Below are 14,800 nucleotides of genomic sequence, written 5' to 3' on the forward strand. Positions count from 1 at the left end.
TTAGAGAAACTGACCTTAAAAATGTTTAAAGAGGGGCCGGCTGGTGGTGCAGCAGTTAAGTTCACACGTTCTGCTTCTTTGCAGCCCGGGGCTCACTGGTTCGCATCCCGGATGCGGACATGGCTCCGCTTGGCAAGCCATTCTGTGGTAGGCGTCCCACATAGAAAGTAGAGGAAGATGGGTACGGATGTTAGCTCAGGGCCAAGCTTCCTCAGTGAAAAGAGGAGGATGGGCAGCAGTTAGCTCAGGGCTAATCTTCCTCAAAAAAAAAAAAAAAAAAAGCTTACAGAGAAAGTTGTAAAATCATACTGTGCGGCATCTTACCAGTTCTTTAAACACAGTGATTGGGGAATACTGATTTTCAGCTACACATTCTCATACCACGAATGCCCTTGTTTTTCTTTATAGTCTTGGAAATAGAGATGTTCATAGCTAAATAATAGATTATTGATGTTTGCATGTTTTTGAACTTTATTTAAATGCCTTTAGTGTATATATTCGTCAACTTTTTTTTCATCAGTATTATGTTGGTGAGATCCTGTCCTTGTGAGATTTGTGAGGCTCCCGTTCGTTTCACGGCGGTGCAGTATCCCACTGCTTGATCACATCTGTATCATTTTCTCCCTTAGCAGATATTTGCATTGTTTCCAGGTTTTTGCTATTATAAACTACTCTGTTAGGAACATTCCTCTGCAAGTCTGCAGACAAACATATCAAACACGCTGCCAAAAGTGAAGTTACTGGTTCTAAGATATGTGCGTCTCCATCTTTATTGAAGTGCCAAACCATTTTCCAAAGCAGTTTTACCAACTTACACTCCTGTCTGCATAACATAACTGTTTTCTTTGTTCCAGTTCCTAGACAATACTCCACACTATCACACTTTAATTTTTTAAAATGATCTGTTGGGTAGAAAGTAATATCTAACTGTGGTATTAATTTGGGTTGTCCTGAGGAATTTAAGTTGAGCAGTTTTTATACTTTTCTTAGCCATTTATCTTTCCTCTTCTTGAAATAACTCTTCATGTCTTTTGTCATTTTTTATTTTCTGTTGCTTTTATTGATTTGTTCAAGTTTATTATATTTTCTGAACAATAACCTTTTGTCAGTTATATATATCTCAGATATTTTCTTCCAGTTTGACTTGTCTTTTTACTTTTTAATGGTAGATTTTGAAGAATAGAAGTTTAATTTTAACGTAGCCAAATTTATTCGTTTTCTTTATGTTTTGTGCTTTTTATATCTCATTTAAGAAAATTTTCCCTAACTCAAAGGTCATCAAGTAGTCTCATATATTGTCTTAGAGAATCTAAAGTTTTGTTTTTCACTTTGAAGAATTTGATTCATCAGAAACTGAATTTTGCGTATAGTATGAAACAGAAATCCTATTTTTTCCCATACACTTATCTAAACGTCCTAGGACTATTTATTCAATAGTCCACACATTCCCCTCTGATCTTCTCTGCCATGTCTGTGTTGTACCAAGTTTCCACCTATGCATAAGTCTGTTTATGAGCTGTCTGTTCTGTTCCAGTGGCTATTTGCCACTTCTCCAGCCCCACACTGTCTTAACTGCATTACGTTTACAGTCTATCTGGATATCTGATAGGACAGTCCCACCTCTGGCTCGTTACTCCTTTTCAAAAAGTTCTATGGTAGTCTGTTCATTTCTCTTCCATATAAAATAATTCCACTTAAAATGATCTTTTTTTAAAAAAAAAAGATTCCATTTTAAGATCTGCTTTTCATGTTCAATGAAAACCCCTGTAGGGGTTTTTTTTTTCTGAGCAAGACTCATGCTAAGCTAACATTTGTGCCAACCTTCCTCATTTTGTATGTGGATTGCCATCACAGCATGGCTTGATGTCCAACACTGAGGATCCAAACCTGCAAACCATGGCCACTGAAGTGGAATGCCTGGAACTTTAACCACTTGGCCATGGGGCCAGACCCTCTTGTTGGTTTTTATGATGGGAAATGCATTGAATTTAAGAGCTGATATTGCCATCACATGAAGTCTCTATTCATGATATTTCTTCAATCGTTTTTGTCATCTTTTATCCCTTTCCACAAAGTTATAAAATTTTCCCCAGTAAGGTCTAGGACAATTTTGTAAAATTTGCTCCTAGGTACTTTATATTTTTGATGCATTGTAAATCTATCTCTCAAAATTATATCTTCTAATTATTTGTACCTTATGAATAAAAACAATAAAGTTGATTTTTAGGATTAATCTTGATCTCCAGTAATCCTGTTTAGTCCTCTTATTAGTTCCAATAATGTAACTAAACTTTTTTTGTGGTTTTCTGTGACAATTTTATAATGTTTTGTTGCTATCTTTCCAAGGTTTACAATTTTTCTTCTTTTTCGTCTTAATGCTGATAAGGGCTTTCGGTACACTGTTGAACAGAGGTGGTGATAGCAGATGTCTTTTTCTTATTTCATGTTTTAAAGGAAATTCTTGTCAAGTTTCATCATTTAGTGTGATGTTTGCTATAGATTTCTACAGCTACATTTAAACAATTTTAGGAAGTTATTTTCTAATCCTAAGTGAATATTACTTCAGAAATATTAAAGTTTCCCAGTGAACTAAACTTTTTATCATTATGTAGTGTCCCTTTACATTCTAATATATATACTTTTGCTTTAAAGTTTCTTTTGTCTGATATTAATGTAGCTATAGCAGCTTTCTCTTGGTTAGAATTTGTCTGGTATATATATTTTCATCTTTTCTCTTTCAATCTTTCTGCACTCATATTTTAGGTGTACTTTTTAAACAGTACATAGATTTAAAAAGTCATTCCAATAATTTTTATCTTTTAACTAAGAGGTTAGTTCACTTTTGTTTTAAGATTATTGATATGATTGAGTTTATTTTTATAATTTTATTCTTATTCACCTCATTTTGTTTTCTGCTGCTTCTTACTGACATATTTTTTCTTATGCCTTTTTTTCCTATTTTCAAAATTATGTGCTGTATTTTATTCTCTCTGTGACCATCTTTGAAATTTAGTAAGCACAGTTAACCAGATCTAAGGTTATTCTATAGCTTCTTCCTCCCAAACAATACAAGATTACCAAACTCTTTAATTCTGCTTATTCCTCTCCTGGTTTATGTCCTACTATTGACTATTATATTAGCTTTATTTAACAGTGTTTTCAATCCCATTAAGTAGACAATAGTATCATAATTTCAGACAATCAGTCTGTTTAGCTTTACTCATAGATTTACGGTTTCTATGCTTATCTTTCCTTTCACATCTCGGCTCTTCTTTCTGAAGTACATTTATTAAGGAGTTCCTTTGCTATGTTTCTATTGATGGTAAGTATTTTAAGTTTTTATCTGAAAAAAATATTTATTTCACCTTTATTCTCAAAGGGTATTTTGCTTTGATACGCAATTCTAGGTTGACAGGGGTTTTATCACAACATGGTGAAACTGTTATGCTATTGCCATCTGATTTCTATTGCTGCTGATTTCGAGTCCACTGTTAATCTAACTGCAGTTCCTGGGTAGATGATCTGTCGTTTCTCTCTGGCTATTTTTAAGGTCTTCTCTTTGTTTTAATGTCCTGCACATTCACTGTGATGCTCATTAGCGCCTTTTTACTTGCCCTGTTTGAGATCCATTGTACTTTCTGAATCTGAGAATTTGTATCTTTTGTCAGTTACAGTAAAAAATTCTGATTACTTTTTCCCATGATCTCTAGCATCTCCTTCTGGAGCTCCAGCTAGACACACGAGAGGCCTTCTAATCCTGCCTTCCTTCTATCCTCTGTGCCTCTTTGCCTCTACTTCAAGTCTCCCATCTCTAGATCTTTTTGTGCTTCAATTTGGATAATTTCTTATATATGTATTTTTTATTCTCTATTAATTCTCATTCCAGTTAACTGATTCATACCTCACTTATGCTTAATCTTCTCTTTAACCCACTCTCTGGATTTTTAATGTTAGCTATTCTGTTTTTCATTTGCGAATTTCCATTGAGTTGTCATTCCAATCTGTGGGGCTTTTAAAATCGATTATGTTGTTTCTGTCTCATTGTTACAATTCTAACTTTATTTCTTTAAACATTTTAGACCACTATTTTATATTATCTAAACAATAATTCCATTATTGGAAGTTTTGTTGTCAAATTGTACTGTTTGCTGTGTTCATGATGCCTTGATCACCCACGTGTTTCATAATTGTGGTTGTGGAATCACAGTCAGCAAGACTTTTTCTGTAGGAATCTTATGGGGCCAGGATGGAAGTTTTATCTTTCTTGTGAGAATGTATTTCTCTCTTTTGGCTTCCATCAGGCAAACAGAAGTTCTACTAACTTGGGACAAGTTCTTGTTTTTATCCTGACTTTGATTTTACTGGACTAAGTGGGTATAATGAACTAAATTGTGTCTCCCTCCCAAAGACATATGTTGAAGTTCTAGCCCCCAACGTGGCTGTACTTGTAGATAGGGCCTTTAAAGAAGGATTAGGGTTAAATGAGGTCGTAAAGGTGGGGCCCTGATCCAACATGACTGGTGTCCTCATACGAAGAGGAAGAGACACCAGGGATGCACGAGCACAACGAGAGGACCATGTGAGGACACAGTGAGGAGACGATAGTCCTCTGCAAGACAAGGAGCGAGGAACCTGTCATCGGGAGGAAGCAAACCTGATGACACCTTAATCTTGGATTTTCAGCCTCCAGAGTTGTGAGAAAATAAATTTCTGTTGGCTGAGCCATGCAGTCTCTGCCATTTTGTTTTAGTAGCCCTAGCAGACTAATACAGTAGGGAATAAAACTTTTAACCTCTAACTCATGTGTGGACAGACCTCTCTACAAATTTTCAGGGCAGTCCAGGCAAGGTTGGATATGTTCCATGCCTTCTCTCACTGCTGGTAGATAGATTTGTTTCGTGGTCCACTCATTCACTAAGGGCAGGGCTGGGACTAAGGTGAAGTCAGAGCCACACTGGCTTCACCCTGCTAGTGGCCCTGCCTAAGGGTATAGCTCTTTGAGTGTCTCAAATTTATGGCAGGATCTTGGCTCAAACTACTCATCTGGCACAGCCCAAGGCTATATCTCCTGACTCCATTAAGCCATTAAAACTCAAGCATCATGGTGACCAAGATTGATAGACTTCTCCAGGGCCACAGTAATGCCAGAGACAAATTACAACTCTGAGGTTAAACTCAGTTTTCAGTTTTTGGTACCTAGATTTTTCCTACTCTTTCAGGCTTACTTATGCATTTAAAAATAGGGTTGTTTTATTTTTCCACTTAGATTTTTTGTAAGGAATGTTTTTAAGGATATCTACTGTACCATACTCCTGGAAACTGAAGCTCCCTTTGTCTTGATTAAGAGTAAGAAAATCTTTTCCAGAAGCCTCCCTGCAGAATTTGCCTCATGTCTCATTGGCTAGGAGCTTGCGTCAATCAATCAATGCAAGAAGAATGGGATTTCCTAGCCTGACTTACACGAGCCAGAATTTATCTCAGGAACCCAAGGGGGAGGAATGGATGATAAGACAAATTTGGGGAACAAGGAGGGAATAAGTGTTGTGGAGACAAACTAGCATGCCTGCAACATGGGTAATTTAGGAGAGGTTGGGCAGACTAGTCTGACTAGCACAGAGTACTTGACCTAGATAGTAACAGGGCATAAAACTAGAAAGGTATTTCAAGGGTCAAAATGTGGGAATACCATAAATGCCTAGCGAATGAGTTCATATTTTGTCCTACATGTAAAGTTGGGACACTGAGGATTTTTGAAGCAGAAAAATGACAATAAAAATGGTGTGTTAATAATATTATTTTGACAACAGTGTTAAGCATGAATGAGAGGAGGAGACTAGAGGCAGTAATTATAATTTAGGAGTCTTTGCAGTAACTTAGGCGTGAAGCAACAATGACCTAAACCAGATAAGATTGCACTAGGAATTCAAAGGAAGGGAGACACATTATGAGAGAAGAATGAATGAACTTTGGTGACTGAATTGGACATGGGATAAATTAGGAGGAAAAAGGCAAAGATTTAGTTTACTTAAATATGTTTGATAGTGTGATAATGACTTAGAGTCAGATTGGAGGGTTCCAGTTCCAGCTCTGACATTTCCCAGGTAGTAACTTTGGACAAATCATCTAGAATCTTTGATCCTCAGTTCCATCACTGGTAGAAATGGAGAAAATCATGTATTTTCTACCTTAAATTGTTGTGATAATGAAATGAAATAGAGTTCCTGAATGTATGTTTAAGATTATAAACATTCATTAGGGCATGTCTACCATATGCAAGGATTTCGGTTGGGTATCGCAACAGAAACTAGTAGATATGATGCTATTTTTTGAGGTTATAGCTCAGTGTGGGGAGAAGGGACATAATTGTTTATGTCCTAAGAATGTATGAGGAACAAAGGGACATGGGGTAAATCAGAGATGGCAAGTACAGAGCTGGGTATATATCCTAGCTACCTTACTTGAGGTGAGGCAGTATGGCAATGAATGAAGTGACTTCCAAGCTGAGGTGGTTGAGTATGTTTTGGTGAATTTAGAGGTTAAATGTTAGAAACAGTGGTACCAAAAGATGCAAGGAGACAATAACTGGCCCAGTCCTTGAAGGAGAGCTGACTGACCAGAAACATCCTCCATGTGTTTTCCTGAGTAAGAAATACATTTTCATTGCATCCATTCCCTAAGGTCTTGGTACTGCTTGGTACAGCAGTTATCTTGCCTTGAAACATGGAGGTTAAGAGAACGTTTCAGTTAACCATTGACGTCATACATGTTACCCCAATACTTAGTGACTTAAACCAACAACCATTTTAACTGGCCATGACTCTGTGGGCAGCAGGGCATGCTCAGGTGACCAGTTCTTCTTCTGGTCTTCCCAGAAATCCCTCATGAGTCTGTGTTCACCTGACAGACTGATGGGGGCTGGATTGTCTAAGATGTCCTTATTCACGTGTCTGCCAGCTGCACCTGCCTGTCAGCAAGAGTGCCTCAGTTTTCCTCCTCAAGACCTCTGCAGAAGCCTAGCATGGGCTTGTTTACTTCACGCTGTCATGGTCCCAACTATGGATAAAAGAGTGGAAGCCCAAGTGCACAGGCTCTTCAAACAGCTGCTTGTGTCACATTTGCTAAAGTCACACTGGCCAAAGCAAGTAGCATAACCAAGTTCCAGTTTAAGTGGGAAAGAGAGACCCCACCTCTTGATGGGAGGAGATGTAAAAATTGCAATGTGAGGGTATATGAGTGCATGGGTGGGGGGAATTATTCAGGTCAATTTTATGAACGAACTGTCATGAAGAACAAGAGGTCACATTTTAGATATATATGAAAAGGCTGAAGGAGGAAATGGCATTTTAGGTGGATCCTGAATGATGCGAAAAAATTTTATCAGGCTTAAAACAACAATAATTTACTCTCTCCCAGTTTGGGGGACTAGAAGCCGGAATCCAGTAGGGCTGCACTCCTGGGGACTCTAAGGGAGAATCCGTTCCTCGCCTCTTCCAGCTTCTTGTGGCTGTCCCGGCATTGCTGGACTCGAGACTGCGTCACTCCAATCTCTGCCTCCATCTTCACATCACCTTCTCCCTGTATGCCTCTTAGAAGGACTCTTGTCACCAGATTTAGCTCCACCCACTCCTCTCCAGATAATTTAGGACAATCTCCTCATCTCAAAATCCTTAGCTTAATTACATCTGAAAAAACTCTTTTTCCAAAAAAGGTAACATTTACACATTCCAGGGATTACAGCACGGACATATATTTTGGGGGAACCACCGTTAGCCCACTACAGTCTAAAGACTTTATTTTTCCTCTTTCTCCCCAAAGCCCCCTGGTACATAGTTGTACACCTTTAGTTGTGGGTCCTTCTAGTTGTGGCATGTGGGACGCCACCTCAGTGTGGCCTGATGAGCGGTGCCATGTCCGTGCCCAGGATCCAAACCAGTGAAACCCTGGGCTGAGGAAGCAGAGCGTGCGAACTTAACCACTCGGCCACAGGGCTGGCCCCTCACTACAGTCTAAATACCAACTAAAAGGCAGAGATTGCGAAATTGGATTTAAAAAAAGACCCAACTCTGTGATGCCTATAAGAAACACACTTTAAATATAAAGACAAATAAGCTGAAAGTAAAAGGATGGGAAAAGAGACACCAGGCTAACACTTATCAAAAAAAAAGCTGGAGTAGCTGTACTATTATCAAACAAAGACTATTTCAGAACAAAGAAAAATATCAGAAATTAAGAGGGGCATTATATAATGATAACGGGATCAATTAATCAAGAGGACGTAACGATCCTAATGGTTATGGATCGAAGAACAGAGCTGCAAAGTATATGAAGCAAAAGCTGAACAAATTGGAAGAATAAACAAATTCAAAATTATTTTCAGAGACTTCAATACTCATTTCTTAATAATTGATAGAATGAATAGAAACTTATCAAGGATTTGAACTCATGAACAATTTGACCTAATTGACATTTGCAGACAATTCCACTGCAGAACACACATCCTCCGCAAGTGTATAGTTGATAAGAGGGTGGGAGGAAAGATCACAAAAGGGCACAAGGAAACCTTGGGGGGATGAATATGTGCATTATCTTGACTGTGGTGGCAGTTTCATGGGGGTATCTTATCAAATTGTACACTTTAAATATGTGCAGTTTATTGTATATCAATTATTCCTCAATAATGCTACTTTTTAAAAAGAGACAACCAGACTAACACACATATCGTGGATCACACAGCACAAACAACATATTCATACACATACAACTGACAAAGAATTCGTATCTCAAATTTGCAAATAACACCTACAAATAGATAAGGAAAAGACAGCACAGTAGAAAGATATGCAAAGGCTATCTGCAAGTGTTTCACAAGAAAACAATATACCAGACAAAGAAACATGAAAAGATGTTCAATCTCACTTGAAATTAGGGAAATGGAAATTGAAATCACGCTGAAATATTATTTCACACCCATGAGATAAGCAAACATTTTTCAAGTTGACAATATGTAGAGTGACCTAAATTCTTATCTACTGCTAGTGGGTGTGCAAATGAGTAAAACATTTGGGAGAGGAATTTGATAACAGCTGCTACAGTCAAAGAGGCACAGACCCTACAACCGAGCCATTTCCCTCTGAGGCAAATACCGTGTGAGAATCATACCACAAATGCATTAGGTGGTGGGTATAATAGCATTTATGGAAACATTTTTTGGTAGCTATAAATTGATAACATCCTAAATATCCATCAAATAGGAGAAGACTAAATAAATTGAGATACATTAAACAATAGAATCCTGACATGATAAAAATGCAGTAGAGCCACATAAATTAACATAATCTCTTGAAGTTAATTGAAAAATCAAGTTTTATAAGGATTATAGAATCTGAAAGCATTTATGTAAAGTTTAACAACAGGAAAACAATACCATACATTGTTGAGGGATTCATATATATGTATCGAAAACACAAAGACATGTATGGGAATGATCAGTTTAGGGTAATCGAGGGTGGGGACTGGGAGATAGAGAGATGTTCTTGGGGAGGGGTGCACAGGGAGTTACAACTGTGATTTTTCTTTTTTTTTTTTCTTTTGAGGAAGACTAGCCCTGAGCTAACATCTGTGCCCATCTTCCTCTACTTTATATGGGGGATGCCTGCCACAGCATGGCTTGCCGAGTGGTGCCATGTCCGCACCCGGGATCCAAACCCGCGCGCGAACCCTGGGCTGCCGAAGCAGAAAGTGCAAACTTAACTGCTGCGCCACTGGGCTGGCCCCACAATTGTGATTTTAATGTTACGTTTCTTAAACTGGGTGGTAGGAATATGGGCATTTGTCACATTGTCTCTATATTTTTATGTGTGTTTGACATACCTATAATAAAACTCAAGAGGCACAACAAAACTCATCCTTCCTCTTGCACTGGACATTGCCATGTCTGGATATGACCTGAAACTGTAGCAATCCTGGCTGTCATTCTGAAGTGAGCAGTGAGTATGATCAGATGGACTCACTGACGGCACCAGAGCTGAAAGACGAAAGGCACGTAGGTCCTTGCTGATGTTGCGAAGCCGCTGAACCAACACACTCTGCAGCGCCTATGTCCGGACTTCCTGTTCTGCGAGATGATCAGTGTTCTCACTACAAGCAAATCAAGTTGGTACTTTCTGTCGCTTGTAATCAAAAGCATCCTAACTGATACCGTCCACAAAAGCTGTCTTCTTCAAATCTTCCTCTTACCCAGGTTTCCATCCCTAGCTCCTATCAAAATTAGAAACAGTCTTTAATATTCAGTTCAAATTCAACTTCAGTCATCAAACTTTTCCTTACCACGAAGTTTAAAAAGATATCTCCCTATTCTGAACACTGATGTCACTTCATGTCTATAACTATTTAGAGCAACTCAGCGAATATGTAATTTAAAATTTTACAGTCAAGCTGCCTTTGAAACATGATCTCTGGAATCTTAAACTGTAATTTTGGCTCAGTGTACAAAAACCTTTCTTTTTAAATTTTTTTCCCAGCTTTATTGAGGTATGACTGAGAAATAAAAATTGTGTATATTTAGATTATACAATGTGAATTTTTTTGGTAAGTTCTCCAACATGACGTTCTAATATAAACATATATTGTAAAATGATTACCACAATCAAGTTAATTAACATATTCATCACCTCACATAGTTACCTTTCGTTGGTTTGCATGTGGTGAGAACATAAGATCTATTCTTAGCAAATTCCAAGTATACAATATAGCATTATTAACTACAGCTACCATGTTGTGCATTAGGTCCCCTGAGCTTATTCAGCTTACAACTGAAAGTTTGAACCCTTTGTCCAACATCTCCCCATTTCCTCCCGTCTCCACAGTCTGCTCTCTAGTTTATGAATTTGGCTTTTTTATATTCCATGTATAGGTGAGATCATACAGTATTTGTCTTTCTGTGTTTGACTTATTTCATCCAGCATAATGTCCTGCAGGTTCATCCATGTTGTCACAATGGCAGGATTTCCTTTTTTATGGCTGAATAATATTCATAGTGTGTGTGTGTGTGTGTGTGTGTGTACCACAACTTCTTTATCCATTCATCCATCAGCAAAGACTTTGTTTGTTTCACTATGTTGGCTATTGTGCACAAGGAACCACCATACTGTTTTCTATAATGGCTGCACCAATTTACAACCTCGCCAACAGTACACAAGGGTTCCCTTTTCTCCACACCCTCCCCAATATTTATTGCCTGTCTTTTTTATAATAGCCATCCTAACAGGTGTGAGGTGAAATCTCCTTGTGGTTTTCATTTGCATTTGCCTGATTGTTAGTGATGTTGAGCACCTTTTCATATACCTGTTGACCATTTTTATGTCTTCTTTGGGGAAATGTCTATTCGGGTCCTTTCTCATTTCTTAATTGGGTCATTCTTTTTTTTTTTTTTTTTTTTACTGTCGAGTTGTATAAGTTCCTTATATATTTTGGATATTAACCTCTTATCTGATATATGGTTTGCAAATATTTTCTCCCATTCCATAGGTTGCCTTTTCATTTTGTTGATTATTTCTTTTGCTGTACAGAAGTTTTTTTTTTTTTTAAAGATTTTATTTTGTTTTCCTTTGTCTCCCAAAGTCCCCTGGTACATAGTTGTGTATTTTTTTTTTTACTTGTGGGTCCTTCCAGCCATGGCATGCGGGACACCGCCTCAGTATGGCTTGATGAGCAGTGCCCTGTCCGTGCCCAGGATTCGAACCGGCGAAACCCTGGGCCGCCACAACAGAGCGTGTGAACCTGACCACTCAGCCACGGGGACAGCCCCAGAAGGTTTTTATTTATTTATTTATTTATTTATTTAATTGAAAAATCTGTTTGTGCACATATCTAGCGAGTTCTTGTCATTTACAGTAAAAAGTAGTAATGATTGAGCCAAGCTAAACCTCTTGTCATAAAGGATGGATGGTGAAATAGGCAAGCGAACTATTGGGCAGCTGAGGGCTGACACATGGGAAGGTTGAACACACAAAGTGGTTTCCTGGTTCAATGACAACAGCTACCATTTAGGAGCCTCACACTGCCCCAGATGGTCTCTAGCCAATATCTCATTAATGTTCAAATAACTCAGCTCTGAGATACTCACATTCTAGAGAGGAGGAAGCCCAGGCTTAGAGAAGCTAAATAATCTCAGTGTCACAGAACTAGACAGGAGACAGGTTAAGATTCAACTCCAGGTCTGTACACCTTCAAAGACAATGCTCTCTCCACAAGCCACGCTACCACTCAGACTTATTCCTTCACTGGACTATGGGTCAGGCGCTATTCTTAACAGTGGAATAAAAATGGTGGGCAGAATATATATGTTCCTACTATCATGGAACTTAGACTGGTGGATGAATTACTCAATTGTATCCCAAATGTACCACTATTTCCAAAATCACAATATGGACAGGGCACTATAATTTTGCAGGGTTCCACCAACCATGATGCTTTGCTTTTTCTGTTATTACTGGTCCCATGATGTAGTACAAACAGGATTAGCTCACGACAATGCTACCCGAAATGTGCCATCGAGACATATCATCAGATAGAGTAGTTGGCGTTGATGACATCCTTACAGAATTATACAAATATAACAATTCATGCAGCAATATTACAGTTTAGCTGCACATAAAAGATTCACATTCCACAGGATTTCAAAGATGCATGAATTCTACACCTGTAGAAAACCTAAAGGGATTGTGCGTGCTGTGCTGATCACTGAGGCGTATCACTCGTGCCTACCACTGGGAAGATATTAACATGTATCATACTCAGTAGACTAGTCATACACGTCAATGTCATGGATATTTGACCTGAAACTCAGTGTGCCTTTCATTCCAGTCATGGAACAGTGGACATGCTCATCTCCCTCAGGCAGCAACGAGAGTGCAGAGAACAACATTCTGATTTGTATGTTGTATTTATGGCCTTAACCAAGATCTCTTTACCACTGTGTTGGTATGTGGGAAATCCTACAAAACAGTGGCTGCCTATATCGTTTTAAAAGCACAGTATTAATCTATTTATTGTAATAAGGTACAAATGGAATTAGATTCTTGCTATTTTTTTAGCCAAGTTCTTTCTGGGGATTACACTGTTAATATTGACTGTACATAAGAGTAGGTTTCATTTCTAATACTTGCATGACAAAAGGGCTAGCAGTAATTAGTCTGGATATTTTATGTGACAGTGATTGTGTGCATGTAGTTTATAATTGGAATGATTGTTCGGGGTTAACAAGGCTGCCTTCACTGTCAACATAAACTTACTTCATTTGAAATGCAGTCTGTATACTGCACTTACCATTAATTCAATGACTGTTTGGGGGGAACTTACTAAATAGATTGCCAAATAAAATCACAGTTACCTTGTTATCTTAGTGTATTGTGTCTCAGAACAATAGCTTGAGAACAGCTGATGTGTTGATAAAGCCCAATACTGATGCCTAACCAGGAAATATGAGGGGGAGATGCATTTGTATCATTTCCTTCCTATGTGACTCAGACGTGGGGTTTTGCCACCATTATGCATTCATCCACTCATTTCAACGAGCATTTCTTTTTCAACCTTTTCTAGGTACATGTGCTACTAGAGATACATAGATAATTAAACTGTCTTTACCCTTAAAGACCTCACAGTCTGGCAATAAAAAAGCCCTCCTAAACATAAAACTACAATAAGAGAGTGCAAACATGGAGACACACTTTGGATATTATGGCAGCATTGAGGCGATGCACCCAGCTCAGCCTGCAGAGGAGACTGGGGAAACAATGAGCAAAGTGAGCAGCCAGGGAAAGCTTACTGGAGGAGGTGACATACGGGCTGAGGCTTTAGGGACAAGTATAACTTCACCACTCCAAGGACACGAGGGATTATTTTTGTCAGACTAAACAGCACGCACGAAGTATGAACAATACCTCTTCAGCCCTTAGAGGGCCTGATACAGACTAAGTCCTTGTTATATGTTATTTACATCAATGAATCACTCTGTTCTAGTCAAGGGGAAAGAAATGATAACGAACTGGACTAGAACATTGATAGAAGCAAAGTAGGACCAGTTTGAGACACAGATGAGTAAAATTGGTAGGACTTGGTGATTGTCTGGATGGGGAAAGGTGGAAAGGGTAAAGGATCACTCTAAGATCTCTGAATTAGATGAACAGTAGGACATCTGTGTTTTTAACATGGAAAATAAACAGGGAAGATTTCAAAGGGAGTGATGGTTAAGTCTATTTTGGACATGGTGAGTTGGCGGGTATTTTTAAGCGTATATGTCTAGCCAGATGGATAGATAAGTGTGTTGCTCCCAAGCACTGACCCCGATGCAGAGATCATTGGCAGTGGCGGTAGCAGCTAGACTGAGATTCATTAACGAATGATGGAGAGGATGGAAGAGGAGGTAAAAGGGTTAGATTACTTCATATTGTGTAGTTCACCTACAGCTCGTCCAGGAGAACAAAAACAAAACGGAAAGATAAGAGCCAAATGCAGTAGTGCGCTGGGCATGTAGCACTGGTGGCAGGGCATCCACTGTGAAGTCAGCAGAGATTCGCTGGGCTTGCCAATAGAAATGGTTATAATTCCCAAAAGTATTTTCTAAGACTGGCTCTGTGAAACAAAGTGTGCTATCGGATGTCCGATTAAATGAAACAGATTCCCTATAGGCAACCTCAGGGGCATGTAACATTTGCTCTCAATCATAAGAATTGAAAGTGAAAACACACTCTACATGGAGCATGACATGTCATTACACACCATTCAGCTATTTGAAAAACAT

This window comes from Equus przewalskii, chromosome 31 (genome assembly GCF_037783145.1).
Source record: "Equus przewalskii isolate Varuska chromosome 31, EquPr2, whole genome shotgun sequence".
NCBI lineage: Eukaryota > Metazoa > Chordata > Mammalia > Perissodactyla > Equidae > Equus > Equus przewalskii.